At 47.2% G+C, this 22,286-nt stretch overlaps 1 protein-coding gene across 4 annotated transcripts in view; it reads right to left on the reverse strand.

Annotated features, from left to right (window-relative positions):
* The window catches only part of LMBR1 (limb development membrane protein 1), a 1,168,513-nt gene that overhangs the window by 580,454 nt on the left and 565,773 nt on the right, over nucleotides 1-22,286 (reverse strand). The window lies entirely within an intron of this gene.

Here is a 22,286-nt window from a genome sequence, read left to right on the forward strand (position 1 = left end):
TATGCAGGGGCGGCCCACGCTGTATAAAGTAGAGATTAAAGAAGGATTCAGTGACTCAGGGAACAGGCAGCCGGCCTGCAACCGCAGCAATGGAAGCTTGCATCCTGAGACACTCAAGGCTGAATCACGTGTATGGGGTTGCTGTTGCTACTCTTGTTCAGAGGAGAATTGCCTAGCATTTCGGTGCTGGACTGCCCCTGGGCAGGACAAAGACTGATATGCAGGGATATTTCTTCTCTGTAAAAGGGACAGTGAGCTAAAGACTTGGTTGAGACTCTACCAGGGGCCATCCACCCAAGAACAGGTCAATGGGCTGTGTTTGTGCTGGTAGAGAGACTCCCAGACCCCCCCCTTTGTTTTAAATATTTGTTGTAGTACTGTAAGGGCAGGCAATAGATTTTGTTGGTATAGGCCATTTTGTTTCGACAGACATCACGAGGACTGTTTGATTATTAGTTTATGGTTGAGCGTGCACCCATCTTTAGATATAGGGCCAGATAGGCGTTTTTCTAACCCATACTGTTCAATAAACACCCTCGAACTGTGCATCATGTGCGTCTGTCTTCACTATTGATACCATGTCTTCCTTACAACTGCTATTGAATCAACCAAGACTGCATGGTTTCACCAGGAGAAGGGAATCATTCTCCCGGGGCTTTTCTCAAAAATATAAGGATATATTGAGAGTAGGTCCAAAGAGTGGATAATACCTAGAGTGGTATTGCAAGGAGGTTAAAAACAGGGCTCCCTTTAGATGCATAAGCATCGCACCTTCCAGTGAGCTGAAGTTAGAACTATTCTGAACTTGTACCTGACCGCGATTGACCTGCTCACCTTTGGCCACTTGCAACGTGCAAGAGTCCTCCCCTCATGTGAATCAACAACATTATTCTCCACTAGTTAAACATCTTTCTCCAGTCCCTGCATTGCCTGACTAGGCACTTTCTCTTTGATTGCGCCATAACCTTTCATCTCACAGCAGAGAGGAGTTAACTTTCTAAATGTACTTCTTGCCTACCATAGTCTTCTACGTTATGCTGTGAGATAGTATCATGATCGATAGATGTTTCCCCAATACACAAGTCGTTAACCCCTTACAGTATTTCTATTACGCCAAGACGAAAACAGTGCAGGACGGGCAGTGGTGAACAGGGGAATAAAATGTGTCGTCCCTCTGGCTACGATAGAATTCCTGCCACTCAGTCACTAAGTGCACCTTTTTCATAAATGCAAGCAGACTGTTAAACACACCACTGCTGCCCATTCGGTTTGGAACTAATCTATCCATATTTGGGTCTAGCATAAGATCAAAGTCAACTGCAATTCTCACTTTCCCTTGCTTCAGAGCAGGTATTGTATTTAAGAGTTACTCAAAGACACAAGAAGGGAAGTTTGGCACAAGAATTTGCCAGATTAACATGAGTGTTTGCTATACGTACAAGAATATATCAAATATCCTGTAATACCATAAATGCCATTGTTCTTCCAAAAGCCCACATGCAACAAGGGCATTAAATAGGCTTGACAAATGAAGGGTATTCACACCCTTCTTGAAGATAGAGAGGTGAGCCCACTCTGCAAGACCCTCTCTAGGAGTCTGGGCAAGTGGGACCTCACAGGGAGTGACTCGCCGTTAAGAGACAAGGACTCATTCCCACAAGGAACTACCTAAACCAACAACCGTATCTGCCTATATGGGACTGCCTTCATTGAAGAATACCGTTGACTCCCATTTGGCTCCAGCAAATGCTGAACCCGACAAGACAGCCAATAGAAAAGAGGATACCTCTTTAAGAAGAACATTGTACATAAGTGAGACGAGTGGATCACCGAAAAGAGAGTGGGGTGCGCAGAGGAAGCCACCTGATGTAATCACGCCTTGGAAAGGCAGACCAGAACAAAGCCTGCAACAATTCGGAAGGCGAAGTACGCCAGCTCGAGATGCCAAAGGGCCAGCGAAGCAGACAACAGGATGTCTATTGAAGAGACAGGAGAGAAGACCCGTTGAATGTGGTGGTGTGACCACAGCCATACCGTGGTGGGCCAGGTGCCCGTCGAACACAGAGACCAGGTCAGCTGGAAGCGCTGTGAGCTCCCATCCGCCAGCATTCATAGACAGCAGTTTGTCACGCTTACCAGGAGACCGGGGTTCGTCGCATACGCTTTCCCTTCCTGGCGCCTCTATTCGTGCTTCCGCGCTTGGAGAGGTGCCGGAGGGAGAGCTTCGGGGACCAAAGCTGCAGCTCCTCGGCGCATGCGCAGGAGACCGCGATCACGGTTCCGCGCATGCGCCGTGGATTGGGCACCCGTGATTGGAGGGGCTTGCTGCCCAAGCCTCGCTCTGGGTCCGCCGGCGCCCAGCGACGATCAGCTTGCGTTCCAGGCCTCGCGGGCGCCAGCGGCCCATAAAGGGAGAATGAGGATCGGGAACAGATCGCGTCTCAACACGTTCTGCTCCTGATCGTGTTACATGCTCACCTTTTGTTCTTACGTCCAGCTTTGTTCTGCTCAGCCTTCCTGGGGTTCACCTCTCCTGTTCTCCTTGGACCTCTCCTTGCCAGCTCCCCGTCTTCCCCGGGTCTCCCTGGATTTCCCCTTTTGGTCTGCTGGAGTTCTCTGCCTTCCTGGACACCTCTCCTTGCCTGGCCCATGTCCGCTTTCCTTCCTTCCCGGGTTTTCCCTCCTTTTGCCTGGCTAGGCAGCCCCGCCTTGATTTTCCCTTTTCTCCTGCTTCGCGCCAGCCTGTGCTCTGCGGTCTTCCATCCAGTGCCTTCTCCTGGTGTTTGCATCAGCCATCCTTGGACTCTTGAGCACCTCCACACGTCTCGGTCCTTCCTGGACCTTGGAGTTCCATCATCTCAAGAACTTGTTCCTTCAGCTTCTCCTGCCTGTGCTTGCACAGTCCCGACATCACGGTAATCAGGAGAGAGCTGCTTGTGACGTTGGGAATCGGTCCATCTTTTACCCAGTACCCATTCTGGGTGGAGGAGAGGCTGGTTTCTCGTGTCACCAATTCTTCTTGTCAGTCTGGCTGCCCCGTCGAGATCAACCAAGCATACAGGTACGCAACATTCTCGTGACTCACACCTTAACACAGTATCATTCAAAGAAGCAGAGTGCAGAACCCATGTGAGGACGGAGACAGAGAAGCCAGAAAGCAAAGTCTGTTATCTGAGTGAGTGCTGAGCCCGCGCGTGTTCCCCTGGACAACTAAAAGGTACTGGGGTGAACGGGAGAAGCGAGAGGCCAACAGGGCAAACTGTTATGAGAGAAACCAGTCAAAGCCACAAAGGCGACATTCTAGCAATATACCAGCATAACTGGATATACGAGAAACATTGAGAAACAGATAAATAACGTGATGGATAAGACTGCATGGGAAACTGAGGGAACGTGGAAACGGGAACCCTGGGAAGAATGGGAAAAGCCACAAGAAGTCCATGTTGAAGGGTGGGGTAAACACTCGAGCCACATCTGTAACAAGTGTTGTGAATTAAGACTGGCAAGTGAAACCGATAATAAGAAACAGAATCTGATAGAGAGAACCTAGGAGAGGGGGATTCCTGAGTTGGGAAAAGTCACAAAACCTCAAAAGGGTTGAACCTCAAGAAAGTGAGAAAAATAAAACCAAGGGAAATAGTGTGAGACAGCATTTCAAGACGATTCATTATAAACATAACATTAAGGAAGGTACAACACCCATGAAATTTTGGGAGGAGCAACATGTGCTCATAAATAAAAAAAACAGGAAAGTGTAAAAGAAGATCAGCGTGAGAAATATATTTTCGACCAGAGACATTGTGTATGGACAATACACCACAGACAATACAAAAACCCTGAGAGAAAGCCACAGGAGAGAAGGCATCAAAGGAAGCGACCAGAATGAATGAATGATAGTTTATATGTATAGCGCCTATACACACGTGTTTCAAAGCGCTTCAAGGTAAGGGGCGGAGTAAGGGAAAATACAGTGACATTCTTACAAAGCCTTGAGACACTAAGAATGTGAAATTAACTATTGTACTAGGCCTGGCGACATTTCAGATAGAGTAAGTGCATTAATTATACTAAGGGGAGGGGGGAGAGGAGAGGGAAAAGATAGGGAGAGGAGAAGACTGAAGCGGTGAATGAGGTTAAAGAAGAAGAGGCAAGCCGGGGAAATACAGTGTTATAGAGCGGAAAACAAGTGGAGAGAGCACATCAAGTTGCAGAGAAAAACACTGAACACATAATGTTGCAAGAGAACAGCAAGTGCAAGCCAGGAATCAAGTCATATATGGGCACAGCATGATTCAAGGCTACCATGATCACGTGATGCATGATAGCCTTGAAAACGAGATTCATTATGGGTGAACCCACATGAGTCCAAAAAGTGGAATTAAGCATCAGCAACAAGATGGTGATGGTGTCACCAAATGTGTCAATACAAACTCCCTCAAAGGGCAGGTAGGGATTGATTGATTGATTGTGGGGGAAAGCAGGAGAGGGTTATCATGGAAGGAGGGGACAGCAAGATGACGGATTCAAACATACAGGCAAAACATTCATTAAAAAAAGGGGGGTCAGCGAAATACAAGAAGCAGGCCTACAGGCAACACATGCATACAACAGTGGGAGGAACAGCGAAGTACAAGAGGCAGACATCGTTACGGTAGCAGACAGGGGCCTTAGATGTGGGTCTTTGAGCAAGGCCTGGCTCCCGCCTCACAGTGCCACTCATTGGCTCATGAAGAGGAGGTGGCCAATGGTAAGGGCTCAGTCCAGGCACAAGGAAGGACATAAGTGCTACAGAAATAAAGCCGCCGCCATCTTGGAAGAGGCCATGTGAAGTAGGGCTGATGCAGAAAAAAAGGAGAAAGGCCACAGCTTGATGCACATCCACTTCACAATGGGTGCTAGATGTTGCAAAAAACGCTGTAGTACATATCCATTCAGATAGATCTTTCTTTTAAATGCGTGCCATCCGTGGCGAAGAATGCCAGATATGCAATCAAAAAACAATGTAAAGCGTTATCAAGATGCAGGGCACAGTGGTCAGCACTGTAAGAGCATCGGTTGCTTACCTCCAGGAAAGAGTCATCTGGGCCAGAACTCGAGCGTGCATGTGCACCAGAGCTCAGGGATCAGGGATCAGCTGTTGCACGATGCGAGAAAACATAGGATAGCACAAGAGAGACATTCTTTCGGCCCACTTGAAATTGTTCGTATTAGTGGTAGGGTCAGATTTATTTATAAGGCGCACTATACAGCAAAATGGTGTAAGGTTTGGACTGAAGACATTTTAACTAGGATTTCCTGACAATAGACAAACACCTATAGTTACTTTAATTAGGTAGGGAAATCCCCACAGCAATAGGGAGAGATAGGCCTTTTATATATAATTTTATTAAAAATAAAGTAAAAATGTTCACAGTGTTTCCAATTCCTCTTTCTGACTCGCCACACGACACAAAGGGGAGGTAAGATAAGTGGGGACTGTGAGGAGTCCCATGCTGAAGACTGGTGAACGGGAACAGGGTGATGCTGGGGAGCACAACCCGCTTTGTGATGTAGGCACGAGAGGTGGTATGATGAGGATGTCCTGACTCCCCAGTGCATCACTAGCCACGTGTGCATTCCTCACCATGCTATCTCCAACCATGCTTGTGAGTGTGAACATGGTATGAAGGTAGAAAAATAACATGCAACTAGAAGATCCTCCACCAAAAGGCTCCTCTACCGGTTATGAAACAGTGAGGCCTGCATTTTCTGAAAAGAAAGTACACAATCAAATAGAAGTCCGTTTTCCAGGAAGAGGATCACCAGGAAGACAAAAGTGACTCCTATTTCAAAAGCCATACAAATCAGGGCACACCTGGGATTTCCAGAACCTGCAAGAGGGAATATAGATTGACCTAAATAATACAATGCTGAAATAACCCAATGATTGGTACTCAACTGAGATCCAAATCAGGATTATAAAAAAGAAAAAAAAGACGTCTGTGGTATATTTTATTTGGAGTCACGAGTTCACTACATCTGAGTCGATATCTGTCTGCAATGCAAGTTCACTTTTACACCTTCTGATAGAATGAGTTCTCCATCTATATTCACGTTTTAAAAGGCAGTATTACAAGACCTCGAAAAAAATCTCATATCGAAAGATTTAAATCTAATCTATGCACTGCAGAAATCCAAGGACTGAATGAACTAAAATACAATGATCTGACCATTAAGAAGCTTACAAAATGTTTCTCTAGTAATGACCAAACAACAACACCATGAAAAAATGGCCTTTGATCTAATAAAAATAGAAGTGTATTACGCTAAGCTACCCAAGAATTCAACCCCGGAAATTGTCACAAGATATCACTGAGGGAAGTCTTGTCAAATATAAGTTTAGGGCACGGGAATGTGAATATTTAAATATTGATAAATCACACATCCATAAAATTAATGCTCTACCAAACATGTATATACGCCTTCAAAACCCTCCAGGCAGACCAATCATATCTGGCTGTGGTTCAAGCCACTGTGCAAATGTATTGATGCATTTTTAAAACCACTGGGTTAAAAGACTTCCACTTTTTCTCTCAGAGATACAACACATACAGATGATTGAAGTAAAACCATTTTCACCCGTGTCACAAATGTTGATAACCTACACATTACACATGAATATACCATAAGTTAAGACTTTAGAATGCATTAAAGACATCTTATATCAGGACAATCTGGAAAGAGAGGATCCAATTGAACTAATGTAGCCCCTGGTTTCTGGCCACGATCCATGCAAGGGTGTGCTCTTCTCTTCCCCAAAGAAGGGACGATCCCTACGAGAACTACCACTCCCACCCACCAGTCCACTTTGATGGGGAGGAGGCGCTGTGCCTGCCAAATAAAATAGCTGTTAACAGACGATAGGCTTACCATCAATTCTTAGATCACCAACATACACTGGAATTAATTGTATTGGGATCCCAACAGGGACCCCTCTTTATTTATAAAAAAACACTTATACATATACAACCTCTCCCTTTACTATTCCCTAGGATTCTCCTGGGGTGAGGGCCCACTAATTTGAGACCTCCTACGTCAGCTTACCATTCCTTGGAGGGGTTGTTGGGACTCTTAGGGTGAGTCACATGCAGCAAACCCTTAACTCAGATATCCCCACATGGAGTGTGAGGCCAGAGGATGGAGTCTGTGGGTGATCCCATCAAGCGTGGCAGCCTCAGGCAGGCCGCCACACTATCCGGCTACCTCATACTAGGGGTCCTCCCCTCTAATCCCTTTTTCTAATTAATGTCCTATTAACGACTCACCCTTACTTACCTTACAAACCTACATAACATTACCCAAACACCACCTCTCTGCAGCTTAACATTCTACTTAACATGCATTAATTAAATATATACATATAACTACACATATGGGATACATTACTCACCGTAATCGTATTTCTGATGCTTGTATCTGCTTAGATTCACATGCTGTGCATAGGCCGACATCTAGTGGAAGCTGCAGAGTATTACAGTTTGTTTTTCGAAACTCGAAAATGGGCGTCGACACAGGGCGTGCCAGTAATACTATCCCTAGTGTGACGTCCACTGTACCCATGATCCCTCACGCGTCTAGGACCCTCAGATTGTATTTTTTCTGACATGAGGTAGCATGAGGAGTAGCGCGAGTACAGATGATCCAAGCAGATAGATAGAAAGGTAAGACTACAAGCAACCATGCGCCCTTTCTCAGAGGGGAGGAAGGGTGGGTCGCATGTGAATCTAAGCAGATACAAGCATCAGAAATACGATTACGGTGAGTAATGTATCCCTTCTGAGGCTTGTGGAATCTGCTTAGATCACATGCTGTGCATAGATTAGCGAGCAGTGTTAGAAGGAGGTGGGATTTGAGAAGGGTCATGAGCAAATAAATGTCTTATAACCGCTTGTCCCACTTGAGTATTTGTCTTGGAATGGGTGTCAATGCAGTAGTGCTGAGTAAAAGTGTGAATAGAGCTCCAAGTAGCTGCTTTGCAAATGGTGTCAAGGGGAACATTTGTAATGAAAGCCAGAGTGGCCCCAATGCCTCTTGTCGAGTGGCCTCTGGGCGTAAAAGGCAAAGTTTTGTCAGAAAGAGAGTAACACAACTGGATACAGTTGAGAATCCACTTGGAGATGGCACCCTTAGAGACGCGATCTCCCTCTGCCTGTGGCTACGGAGACAAACGGTTGATCTGTTTTCCTAAGCGGTCTGGTCTTGTTTACGCAGTAAAGGACCGCCCTACGCACATCTAGGGTGTGTAGTTTAACCTCAGCTGAGCTTTGTGGGTTTTGGAAGAAAGCCGGAAGCTCGATGGACTGGTTTACATGGAATTTAGAAATAAACTTAGGTGAGAACCTAGGGTGTGTCCGTAAAACCAGCTTATCCTTATGAATAGTAAAGAAAGGATCCTGCACTGACAGAGTCTGAATTTCACTGACCCTTCTTATGGATGTAATGGCTACTAAGAAGGCAGTCTTATAGGTCAAGTGTTTGAGACTTGTCTTATGCATGGGCTCGAATGGGGGGCCCATGAGTTTAGATAGCACCACGTTCAGGTCCCATCCTGGTGGTGGGTTAGATATAGGAGGATGAAGTCTCTTTACTCCCTCCATGAAGGCTTTAACCACGGGTACCTTCCACCACGACACCTTGCTATGTGAGGTGGTGTACGCTGACAGTGCTGCCAGGTGTACCTTTAGTGAGTTGAAAACCAACCCTGCGTCCAGCAGGTGGAGCATGTATGTCACGATAGTGGAAGGAGTGCAATCAACTGGGTTGATTTGTTTATTCTGGCACCAGATAATGAATCTCTTCCATTTGTCGAAGTAGCAATGCCTCGTGTTTGGCTTCCTAGATTCCTTTAGGATGTCCATACATCTCTATGGCAATTTGAGATGTCCGAACTCTATGACCTCAGGAGCCATGCTGCTAGGTTCATGGAGTTGGGTTGAGAAGATTGTACCAGCCCGGGAGTGGGAGTTTGATTGGATCGCACACCGAGAGTCTGCGTAGGTGTGGAAACCACGGTTGTCTCGCCCACATGGGAGCAACTAGGACGAGCGTCATCGACTCTGTTCATCTTGTTCACCACCTTCCTAATGATAGAAGTTGGTGGAAAAGCGTACGCAAACATCCCTGACCAGTTCATCCACAGGGCGTTTCCCAGGGAGTCTGGTTGGGGAAACCTGGATGCGAATCCTTGGCACTGTCCGTTTTCGCTTGTGGCGAATAGGTCTATAGTGGGGAAACCCCACTCACAGAAGAGATATTCTACGATTTCTCTGTGTAGACACCATTCATGTTCCTCTGGAAGGGGATCTCTGCTCAAAGCATCCGCTAGAGAATTGAAATCCCCTGGAACATGTTGAGATGACAGAAAGATGTTCCGTCTGAGTGCCCATATCCAAATTTTCTGGGCAAGTCTGGACAGATTTGGCGAACGAGTCCCTCCTTGCTTGTTCAGGTAGAACATGGCTGTCGTGCTATCCGTCCGGAACTGCACCGACAGGTTCAGCAGGTGGGGCTCGAACGCTTGAAGTGCTCTGAAAACTGCCAGAAGCTCTAGCAGGTTGATGTGATTCTTGGCCACTGTGTGAGACCAGAGACCCTGAGCTGTGTGGTGGAGATGGTGAGCTCCCCATCCTGTCAGGCATGCGTCCGTCGTGACTACCGCCTGTATCTCGGGATCGTAAAAGGGTTTCCCCTTGGATAGATGGTCTCTTGTCCACCAGTGGAGGCTTTGTACAAGTGTTGGCGAAACGACCACTAGATCGTCCCACTGACCACTTGCCTGAGACCACTGTTTCGCCAACCATTCTTGCATGGGACGCATGCGCAGGCGCGCGTGGGGGACCAGGTAAATACATGACGCCATCATACCCAGCAAACGCATTGCTTTGCGTACTGTTAACTGGCGACCGGTTTGATATTGCGGAATTTGCAGTAGTATATTCCAAGTTCTTTCCTCTGAAGGAAAAGCCAACCCCTCTTGAGTATTTAGAACAGCTCCTAGGAACTGCTTGGAGGTGCTGGGCACCAGACTTGATTTTTTCTCGTTTATGGAGAAGCCCAATTCGAAGAGGAGGTCGATAGTTCTTTGAATATTTGTCCTGCAAATTACTGGGGTCTCCCCCGTGATGAGCCAGTCGTCCAGATAAGGGTACATTGGGATTGCCTCCCTGCGTAGGTGTGCCGCCGCCACCGCCAGTACCTTGGTGAATACCCTTTGAGCCGAGGCTATCCCAAAGGGCAGTACCTTGAACTGGTAGTGCTGACTGTCCACCTTGAAGCGCAGATATTTTCTGTGCGCTGGGAACATGGAAATATGAAAATAGGCATCTTTCATATCCAATGTTGCCATGTAATCCCCTTTTTAGGAAGGGAATTACCTCTTGGAGAGTAGTCATGCGAAATTTTTGGGGCTTGGCATACTTGTTTGCAGGCCGTAAGTCCAATGCTGGGCGCATTGTCAAATCTTTTTTTGGCACAAGGAAGTAAGTTGAATAAATACCCTTGTTTACCTGGTGTCCCGGGATGAGTTCTATCGTGTCCTTTGCGAGAAGATTTTCGATCTCTTCGAGTAGGATCTTCTGGTGGTCTAAGGAGTATATTCTTTGTCGTGGAGGTTGGTTTCGGGGACGCTCTACTAGTTCTGTGCAGTATCCTGCGGACAGCACCCATCTGTCTGATGTGATCCCTTCCCAAACTTGGGTGAAGATGGAAATGCGTCCTCCTACTGGGGATGCGTGAGAAGGGACCCTGAACGGAGCGTCACTGTTTTGGTGGAGGCGTGCCCCCTCCTTTATTGGGACTGCCTCTACCCCTACCACGACCTCTTTTGTTACCCCTGCCATAACTCTGGGTAGACTGCTGGTTAGTGTTCCATGGAGTACACTGGCCTTGGGAATAGTTTGAGCCTCTTTGGGAGTTTTGTCCGCGAGGCCGACGAAAACTGCCATTCCCTCTCTGGTTAGGGGGTTAGTTGGTTAGTTGCCCTAGGGACTTGAGTGTCTCGTACTCGTCCTTGGCATTCTTCAGCACGTCCTCGACCCCCTTTCCAAACAATAGATCCGGCTCCACCGGTTTATCTATCAATGATGCTTGGGTCTCAGCCTTAAAACCAGACTGCCGTAGCCAAACATGCCTCTTGATGACCGTGCTTTCCGCAATTAATCTGCCGGCGTTATCCGCGGCATCAAAGGTCGATTTTAAAATGCAACCTGACACGGCTCTCCCCTCTGCCGAAACTCGTGCCAATTGGCTTTTTAAGTGTTCTGGGGCGGAGTCTATGAGAGCCGTGACTTCTTCCCACTGGTGGCAGTTGTAACTAGCCAGCAGGGTGGTGGAGTTGGCATTCCTTGCCTGGTAGGCGGAAGTGGAGGCTACTTTCCTGCCCAAGCCATAAATCTTCTTGCTCTCCTTGTCGGGGGGAGCTTCGGACGATGACAAGGGTGTTCCCGCCCTCTTACGGGTGTTTGTAACAACCAGGGAGTCCGGTTTGAGATGTCCCCTTATGTACAGTGGGTCAGATTGGGCTGCCATGAAAAGCTTTTCAATTCTGGGGTTTACTGCCCTAGTGAGATTGGGGTTAACAAGGGAAGGGTCTATCCTCCTTTGTATTGACTTAAGGATAGGGATGGCCTGAGCTACAGGTCTCCTTTCTCCCATCAATTCCTCTGCAAAGTCCCTCTCTTCCTGAGCACCTTAGGTGTCAATGTGGAAGTGCTGTGCCGCTCTGGACAGGACCTCATTTAGGAGAGGCTTGTTGTCGATAGGGGAGTCAGTAACCGCTGGCTCTTTCTCTACCAGGGAACCTACCCTGTATGTATCTGGGTCATTCTCTTCCTCCTCCTCCTCCTCTTGGTCCTCATCATCCCCATAATAGCCCGTCCCAGTTTGTTCTTCGAACATGCCCACGTCTGGATCCTCACCAAAGGATGGATCTTCCTGATATTGAGAATAGGGCTGTATATAGAAGGGGTCTGAAGACTGAGTTGGTGCTTCACCCCGGGACTTCTTACTTGGGGGTATTGGATCCTTAGAGCCTGTGGGAGTTGACCCTTCTGGGGTTTAAGAGAGAAAGTGTTCCGGGTTTTTGGCGTAGAAATCTGCCAATGATGACATCCTTGACATTACTCTGTCTATGTCATCACTGGACCATTCCTTTGAACTGGGAATAACTCTATTCTGGAGTGCTTTCCCTGTTTTATCCTGACTAGCCCTACTGGCCTGAACAGGGGCCTTAAGGACACGAGACTGAGACTTGTCCATCTGTTTAGGTGGAGTAGAATGCAGTTTAGGAGTGGAAGTAGGCTGGAACAGCTTACTTCGTTGTTTTCCCCCCTCCCCGTAGGTAGAAGATTGTTTCCCCGATTTTTGGGCCCTATCAGAGCTTTTCGAGACCTGGCGCTGAGATACGGGGGTAGAGTCCCTGTCTCTGGAGAGTGTAAGGGATTCGGTAGCAGCCTTCGCGCTGCCTGCAGACGCCGACTCCTGGAGTGCAGCCTGGGGGTAGAGGTCGGCGTCGTCCTCCGACGACCGAACCTCAGTCACTAAGGGGAGCAAGGCACTCTTAGCAACAGTGGAGTGTTGCCTGGTGTCATGAGGCGATCTCGAACGCGAACGCCCAGAGGACACTGACTCGGTGGACTGTTCTCTACATGCCTCTTTCCGAGAACTCGACGTGCGCGTCGAGTCTCGGTTGGACCTTTGTTTGCTGGAAGTGGTGTGGGTAGCACTCGTGTCGCCGGGTGTCTTCCCCATAGCCGCCCTGCCGGGCAACCTTCCGAGGTCGGGGACTTGCGCTTGGCTGTCCATCGACGCCACATTGCCCTCGCTGTCCGAAAGTACGGCGTCGCTGCCATCGCTGAAGGCACCCTCCGCGGCCATGGCCTCTTGTCGCCTGGCGTGGTGGGCCCAACGCTTTGTCGAACGGTCCTTAAGGGTCTTCGGTTTGAACCGACTGCACACTCTGCAATTCGCCTCGGGGTGGTGCCTCGGCAAGCAGAGGTTACACGTGGCGTGTCTGTCAACCCAAGGATACTTGCGGTTGCACTTGGGGCAACATTGAAAAGGGGTACCCTCCATACGCACCCTGTGGCAGCGGGCTGGGAATGTAGGAATATAAGCAATGTACCTGTTTATGTTGATGTTTATTATTTGATAATGTGCACAAAACCCAGGGGTAGCCGGGCGCAGCAGTTACAAGATTACTTAAGCTTAGGTTACATACAAGGTATAAAAACATGTCAATGCGGTACATGCGGTAATGCGGTACATACATGTCAATGACAACGGTTGGGAAAAAAAGTACCATGTTACAGTAATGGGAAAGTATACAGGTAGAAGTGAGAGGGCAGAATTATTTTAGCCTGAGTTACAAGGGTGTCGTGGCCATAGGGTGCCGCGGGAATTAGTTGTCGTTGGACCAGAGCCAATTTTTTACCTTGCATCTGAAGTTAGAGTAGGGTAGGTTAGCTCTCAGTGCAATGGGCAATGTGTTCCAGGCCTGGGCAGCTCTGACGGGGAAGCTTGCTCCTCCCGCTTTGGATCGTCTGAATCTGGCAGTTTCAAGCAGATAGTGGTTGGTAGCCCTAGTGTGGTGACTGGATGATTTTCTGGTCAGTCTGGCTGAGATGTAGGGGGGTGCTCTGTTGTTAAGCCCTTTGTGGGTAAGCGATAGTGTCTTAAGCAGGACTCTGTCGCTGATTATGAGCCAGTGGTGGTCTTTCCTAACGTTAGAGATATGTGCTCTACGGGGTATGTCAAGGGCTGCTCTAAGAGCGTTATTTTGGAAAATTTGCATTTTATTTATGACGGATTTGTTGGCACCTGCGTAGAGGGCATTGCAGTAGTCCAATTTGGACATTACTAATGCATTGGCTAGCATGATGCAGTTAGATTTAGAGAGGTAAGGTCTGCAGGTCCTGATTAATTTGCAGGTGTACGCTGTGGAGGATGCCAGGGTGTTGACTTGTTTTTTAAGCGATAAGGTGGAATCGAGGTAAAAGCCTAGAGTTTTTACCTCCGTAGCCACCTTGATTGTGTTACCATCTATGTTGAAATTGCGATAGTTGGGACTCAGTTTTTTAAGGTTGGAGTCGGAACCCAGGATCAATATCTCAGTTTTGTCGTCATTTAGACAGAGGCCGTGGGAAGCCATCCATGCCTGAATGAGGAGGTAAATTTTGTTTACTAGAGCTGTGTCTTCGACAAAGTTGCCTGATAGTGGTATGAGAATCTGCGTGTCGTCCGCATAATTCGTGTAGGTTACCCCTAATTTGTCAAGTTTGTCGAAGAGAGGCTTAGTAAAGATATTGTACATTGTCGGGGAGACACATGAGCCTTGTGGTACACCACAAGTGATCTGGATAGGGTCCGCTGCCGCTACAGGGGAGAACACTCTCATCGTACGGTTAGCTAGGAAGGATTGTACCCATGCTATAGCTTCACTTGAGAAGTGAGCGGCGGACGCTAAGTGGTTGCATAATACTGCATGATCCACCAGGTCAAAGGCCGCTGATAGGTCAAGGAGGAGGAGCATAGCTGTGTTGCCTTTATCCTTCAGCTCGTCGATTTGTGTCTTGAGGTCAATAAGGGTCGTTTCAGTACCATGCAGTGGTCTGAAGCCAGATTGCCGTGAACCTAGTAGTTGGTGTGTCTCCAAATAGTTTTGAATTTGGAGGTAGGCTACTCTGTCGATGATTTTAAGGAGAAATGGGACCGTGGTAATGGGCCTGTAGTTAGTGGGGATAGCTGGGTCCAGTGTCTGTTTTTTTAGTAGGGGCAGAACCCAGGATTCTTTAAGGTTGGTGGGTACTGTACTCATGTTGAAGGAGGCGATAAGTTTCGAGATGAAGGGTGCTAGGTCTCTGGCTGCATCCTTGATGATTTGCGCAGGGCAGCTGTCACCTTGGCAGTTCGACGGTTTAAGGGATAGGATGACCTTTTCAGTTTCCAATATGGAGATATTGGTAAACCTGAAAGGTTTGCAGTTATTTTGGGTGGATATGCTAGGTATCTCCTTCAGTGGGGTGGTATGAGTTCCACTAGGGCTCAGTGTGGCTTTTTTCTTAGCAATTTTAGATTGAAGGGTTGTGATTTTATTTGCTAGAGCATTTTGGATACTAGTGCACCAAGATTTGTCTTTGGGGACATTGTCTGTAGGGGCAATGGGATTTTCCAGTTCACGGAGAATGGTGAAGAGCTCTTTGGAATTCGAATTGGCTTTACTGATCCTATCATTGAATGAATCTTTTTTAGTTTGAATTATTTCCTTTTTGTATTTTTTGGCGAAATTGGCAAGTGTGGTTTTATTGTCAGCAGAAGGGGTATGCCTCCAGATAGCTTGGAGTTTGCATTTTTGGATGCGCATTTCTTTGAGATGTGGGGTGAACCAAGAGTTAAGGTGAGTTTCACGTTTACTTTTGTGGAGTTTGATAGGTGCGATCAAGTCAAGGGCTTTGGTCATGGCGTTGTTAAATGATTCAACTAACTCGCTAGGGTTAGATTCATTGGAGCTAGCTGTGAGAGTTGGTAGGAGAAGTGGAAGTAGTTTTTCAGCTGTGATTTCTTTTTTACTTCTTGTTGGCATGGGGGGTGCTATTTTATTGTTGTTAGGTTTAGGAGGCTCAATGCTGGCTGTAAAGCATATAAGATAGTGGTCCGTCCATATTTGAGGTAGGATACTAGAGATGGTGATGTTGCAGTTATGGCTGGCTAGCCAGTCTAGTGTGCGTCCTTTTGTGTGTGTAGGAACTAGGACATTTTGAGTAATGTCGTGGTTGACTAAAATGGATTGGATAGATTGGGCTTGTTTGTCTTTAGCGTCATTAAAGCCTAGGTTAAGGTCACCTAGTAGAAGGAGCTGAGTGGAGTCTTTAATGCTATTAGTGAGGAGGCTGGATAGGTCTTCCTCAAAGTTGTCTAGTGGGCCTGGTGGTCTGTACACAAGGAGTATCGTTAGTGTACTATTATTTGAGATGGGTATTTTAGCTGAGAGAAGTTCACATGATGTGATTACTGGGTGTGGGGTGAGTCTGGCAGCTAGCTGTGTTTTGGTTATGATGGCCAGGCCGCCTCCTCTGGAATTGGGTCGGTCGACTCTTAGGATATTGTAATTATCCGGTATGGCAGTCATAAGGGCAGGACCGGCTGCATCATGGAGCCATGTTTCAGTGACAGCAAGGATGTCTAAGTTGTCCATAGCCAGTATATATGCTATTTCCGTATTGTGTGCTATCAGGGACCTAGCGTTAATAAGGGCTCCTGATAGTGTCGGAATTGTGGTGTTATCTTTGGCAGATCTGGGATTAGGGTGGTTAGGTGTCCTCTGTTTGTAGTATAGGTCACCAAGTGGTTCGGGTTGATTTATCGTCACTGAGTCTAGGAGGTTGAGGTTGTTGGCTGTGGAGGTGCGTGTGGGTACTGGTGGACTGGTTCTTTTGTTTTTAATGTCAAAGTCGTGGCAGCCTAGCTCTTAGTCGCAAGTTTCTCTCTTGCATGTTGCAGGGTGTAGAGTTAGTAAGGGCCATTGTTATGGTGATGGTTAGGAGAGTCCAGGCTATGGAACCACGTGTGTGTGAGAAGCAGGTCTTAGTGGCATGCATATTGTAAGGGTGGCAAGCTAATGCCTGTATATGGCAAATCTGGTAGGGACTAGGGTGTAAATGTACTATCACAGAAACATCTATATTGGGCAATCCTGTTAGTGTCAAACGGGCAGATATGCTTCAGCAAAGGCTTCTGGCTTAGAGAGTCCTAATCGTGGCTAATAAACACACATGATACAACATGGCACCTGGAGTTGAGAGTCCTAATCATAGCTAATAGTGCATGCATACTGCGGCATGGCCCCTTGAAATTGATATAAGGCATAGAGCATAACACAATTTAAAGTGGTCTGGCCGTGACCATAAGGCACAACACAATTTAAAGTGGTCTGGGCGTGACCATAAGGCACAACACAATTTAAAGTAGTCTGGGCGTGACCATAAGGCACAACACAATTTAAAGTGGTCTGGCCGTGACCATAAGGCACAAACACAATTTAAAGTGGTCTGGGCGTGACCATAAGGCACAACACAATTTAAAGTGGTCTGGACATGACCGTAAAGCACAACACAGTTTATGGTAGACTGAAGGCGACCATAATGCCTGACATAGTTTAGAGTGGTCTGAGGGCTAGTCTAGGACTGACTTAGGCTTAAGCAAGAGCAAATCGTCATCTGGACCGGTTTTGCAAAGCACATATGATGGCAAGTAGTGGCATGTGTAATCAGGCATTTATATGTGGCACAGGTGTAGTACAGGTACTGTGGGACATGCAGCAGTGTGCAGATGTCAATGTCTGGGCAACAGGAAAAGAGTGGCTTCATGGCTATTCCTAGCATCCATGTAAACAAAGTGACTTGCAGAGCAGGCAGTGCAGCAAAGGTTGCAGTAACAGTTTGAGCTGGATGCTGTTGAGCTGCTTACCCTGGATAGGTGTGTACATAGGCAGGATGTTGTCAGTCGATCCCCGGGGGAGCAGGAATCCTGGCAATCGGCACTTTCCGGCTCCTGACAGGCTCACGACAGGGGCTGCCTTAGGAAGTGTGCCTTTGGAGGGTGGGCCGGCTGAATCGCCTGCCGGCTTGCAATTGGCTAAAAATGCAGGCTGCAGGCCAATCGGGACACGGATCCGGGCTCACAGTGTTTCCTCTGGTGGAAACTCTTAGACGAAGATGCGGGCGGCCATTTTTAAATGGCAGAGAACCTCGTGGTTCTCAATGGCGAAAACAGCCATCAGGGTGCTGTGGGCAGGCATGGTGGCAGACGGGTGGCATTGGGCAGCCGTTATGCCTAGTTTTTAAATATGGCGGGGCACGGGTGAACAAAGCAAACTTTTCCTGGGAATTTGATGAGCTTCCTGGGCACGTCAGCGCTAGGCAGAAAGCCTGCCTTGATGAATGGGGGCTACCTCCAGCCAGTCACTGCTCCTGCAGTGGGCGAGGGTGCTCCTGCTCCAGTCCTGGTGCAGCTGAAAGTGGTATTAATGAGAGTGTAGGATATGTGCCACCGCCCACTCTCCCTACTTGCAGGGCCGAGTCCAGAGGACTTGCGAGGCCCGGGCCGAGGCCAGAGGCCTTCCGAGGCCCAAATCCGTCGCTGTAGTTAGACGGTTGACTTTCCTCCGATCCGGCGTCGAGTGTCGATGTTCGGAGACTTGACGTATAGGTGGAATAAACGGGGAAATATATAACAATAGTTGCAAAATCTGACTAAGTCAGGGAACTCCGCTCAGTGCTTCTGACCAGCATGGCGGAAGAAAACAATCTGAGTGTCCTAGACACGTGAGGGATCATAGGTACAGTGGACGTCACACTAGGGATAGTATTACTGGCACGCCCTGTGTCGACGCCCATTTTTGAGTTTCGAAAAACAAACTGTAATACTCCGCAGCTTCCACTAGATGTCGGCCTATGCACAGCATGTGATCTAAGCAGATTCCACAAGCCTCAGAAATATATATACATTTACGTACAATATATAAACACTGTCACAATGCTGCAGTCAGTCACGTCTTACTAGTACCTTCCACGGTCTGTCTCTGGTGGCTCTATGCAGGGATGGTTGTACTGCTGACTGGGGGTCTGGCCCCTCTTCTTTCGTCAGGGTGGCCCCATCCACCACATGGGTTCACACGCACTCACCACCCACCCTACACTCCTTCAATTATCCTTGGTGCCCCCCTGCGTGCATGGGGTTCTGCCCATCACTGCTGCAGCCTCTGTGCTACAGAGTGGGCCCATGGGGTGCCCACCCGTTTTCGCTGCTATGCCCGTGGCAATCTTTGAATGTGCTTAGCGGCCCCCGTTGACGGGGGGCTACCTGCATCACAACCACCATCTTGTCTTGAGGCGGCATCCCCTGTGCCGTGGGGATGCCGATGTGATCCCTGCCGCTTCCAGGGGTAATCTTGAAGACAGGTAGCATCCCTATAGTAATGGGGACACCGCCAACAATCACTGAGCAGTGCCTGCAGCTCTTCTCAGCCTCCACCGCAATCGGTCGTGAGACACAGGAGGCGAGCCTCTAGTCTTCATCCGGGCTGCTACGCAAGGCAGCCCAGGGCTTTCCTTCACCCGGGCTGCCCAATGGAGCAGCCCGGAACTTCCTCCCTCCTCTTCCCCCGGGCTGGTCTGCAAGCCAGCCTGGGACTTTACTTCCCTTCTCCTCTCTTCACCTCCCGGGCTGCGTCTGACACATGCAACCCGGGAGGACTGCTTTGAATCAGCCCGCCTCACTGGACACGAGGTGGGCTGACTGCGGGCACTATGCACGGCCCGGACTGGCCAGTTTTTGGCACCCAGGCCCCATAAGATGCTGGGCCCATCCAGTCTGGCTCCCGGGACGGCTGACACTCACCATGGCCCCAAGGTTGCCGAACTGCCCCTGACATAAGCAGCTTGGCCCCCTGGCTCATTCTCTGGGGGCTCCCCATGTGATGCCCACATTGTTGATGGATTTAGGCCCTAGGGGGCTTCTTGAGGCAGCGGGGCCCCCCAGCTAAGTCTTTTTCCTTTCTCCCTCTGCTTCTCCTCTCCCTCACTGCTCTCGTTTAACTGTCTTTCAACTATCACTTTCTTCAAGATTCACTTTGGATCCTTTTCTCCCCTGCCCAGCTCGTTCTTAGGCAGAGAAGATCTTTTCCTTTGTTTTCATTTTTTTCCCTTTTGTTACCATTGCATCCAGCCCCATGGAGGGCTGGATGGTTTGATCCAATACCAACACATTGACACACCACATAAATAAAACACACACTACATTTATTAAAATACTTATATTACCCTTTATTCCTAGGACTCCCTTTGGGGACAAGCATATAGCACCTACTACCCAGACTCAATCATCTATATGGGCAAATTTCAGGAAAGAAATATTTAATGAAACAAATCCATCCTTGGATCAGAATGAATTCGGGAACATATATATTGATGATGTGATTGCTATATGGAATGGAGATGGCCAAACATTGCTGGAGTTTCATACTTTGATTAATACCAGAAACAAACCGTTTACTGTACAGTATCACAATTCCAGCATTGTTTTTTTGGATCCTAGTATTTCTATGAGGATGGGAACCTAGGATATACTTTAAGATGCAAAGTGACCGTAACACTGTTTTACATTATTCAAGTTACCATCTTAGATGCTTGGTGGGAAATGGTAAAACCAGTGCCTTGGTATTATTGGATCTGTCTGCAGCTTTTGATACCGTAGCCCATAACATCTTGTTGGAGACACTATATAAAATGGGTATTATAGTGCCTGGAGGTAGCTGGAATATTTTCTTACAACATCTAGCACAATCTTTGTCCTTGCCATCTTTTTTGTCCTCCCAGAAACTTATCACTTGTGGAGTCCCTCGGGACTCTTCACTTCGCCCACCCCTATTCAATGTATACATGAGACAATTAGCTGAACTAATTCATAGGGCAAGGATAGTTCATCTTGGTACTCCAGACAAATCGGATATGGAGACATTTAAAGGTTGCGTGGTACAGGTCAAAAATTGGATGGACTCCAACTGTTTGCAATTAAATTTCCATAAAACAGATATATTAATCTGTTCTTGTAAAGTAGGACATAATTTATCTTCTGAATCTGTCTCATCAGATGTCAGTAGTAATAGAGAACAGGTTTGGCAAGATGTGTATTGGACTGCCTCATTTGGTCCCGGTCTAGAATTTACCAAATAGGTATGCAACATCAGATCTATCCATGTCCATTCAGTTTAGAAAACTTACCAGCTGAAAAGTCTGAAGTGATTTCTAGACTACTTCGCCTTTCCTGCCAAGGTGCAGTTGAGGAACGCATTAGTGACTACTCGGTTAGACTATTGTAATTCATTCTCCCTGGTACTCCTGAAAAAAAACTTTAATGAAACTTCAGCTCATTCAGAATGCTGCAGCCAGGATTATCTTTCATTTGAAATGGTACGATCATATCTCTCGCATTGATTGATTTGCACTGGCTCCCGGTGATAAAGCACATCGAATTTCAAGCCCTTCGTTTGGTTCATAAAGCCTATAATCACAAAGGACCATCCTTTTTGTTGAGGTGTTTGAACCGTTATCTCAGATCAGCCACTGCTGGTCTACTGCCTTCTGTGTGCAGGCTGCAAAGTTGTGGAACGCCTAGCCTCCACCTTATTTGTTCAACGATCATTCAAGAAAACTCTGAAAAAATGTCTTTATCCAAGATAAATGCCTATGTTGTTCGATATCTGAGCTGTACTTGTATGCCGTTTAATATTCTGTGCCTTGAAGCCCCATCGGTAGTGAGATGTTGATGCACGTCATAAATCTAGCATATACATACAATCCTAGAGCACAGACAGTTTACAGTATTGCCAATATCGTAGGAGAATTTGTAGTTCCATCTAATATAAGAAACAGGCTTCACATCTTGACAAACATTTGATAGCCAGGGGATACCCTAAAAGACTGGTGTGCCTTGTCACATAAGAGGGCCGCATACACACCATGATAGTACCTGCTGGAAACCTTGCAGAAAAAAAACAAACTGTATAGTTTGTGTTTCCACCTTTCATCCTAATTTTTTTAGGCTCAGAGTATTTGAAAATATCGGTCCACAATTAATTTAAGGAGTTTTAAATTTGGAATGCCCACTATCCTCTTTGAAAAATTGCAAAAGCTTAAATGATCACCCAATACATTCTAACTATCAGACTGAGAAGATCTAGCTGTGCTTCCTATACCACTACCCATGCCTTATGATCAGTGTCACAGATAGATTACACAAAAACAGGTCACTTCTCAGTTCGTCCTTAAAAATAGATCAAGGTTAATATTCAGTATAGGCACTAGCCTGCAGGAGGTGCTGCCAGTTTTTCCAAAGAATTCCTTTGTCACTACATTCTAAATAGGTTTACAAAAAATGCATACAAATTCAATACACTTTGGTGGAGGAGAAGAAAGCTAGTAGCACACTTGAATTGCAGAGATACAAGAAAAAACGTGAGACAATTTGAAGATATTTAAATAAGGAATCCTATGACTGGTACCAGAAGTATCCTCCAAAGAAGGAAGACTGTCTCCTGACCTAAGTTAGTTATCATAGTGGTAGGGTCAGTGAGGCTAGTTTGGACAGCAGACTTATTCCTATGGACATTCTCAAATGACTGACTAACACCATAGTAACATAGGTAGGGACCACCCATAGTGATAGGGAAAGTTAGGCCTTATAATCTTTCCTTT

The sequence above is a fragment of the Ambystoma mexicanum genome, chromosome 2q, assembly GCF_040938575.1.
Source record: "Ambystoma mexicanum isolate Mex_15411 chromosome 2q, UKY_AmexF1_1, whole genome shotgun sequence".
NCBI lineage: Eukaryota > Metazoa > Chordata > Amphibia > Caudata > Ambystomatidae > Ambystoma > Ambystoma mexicanum.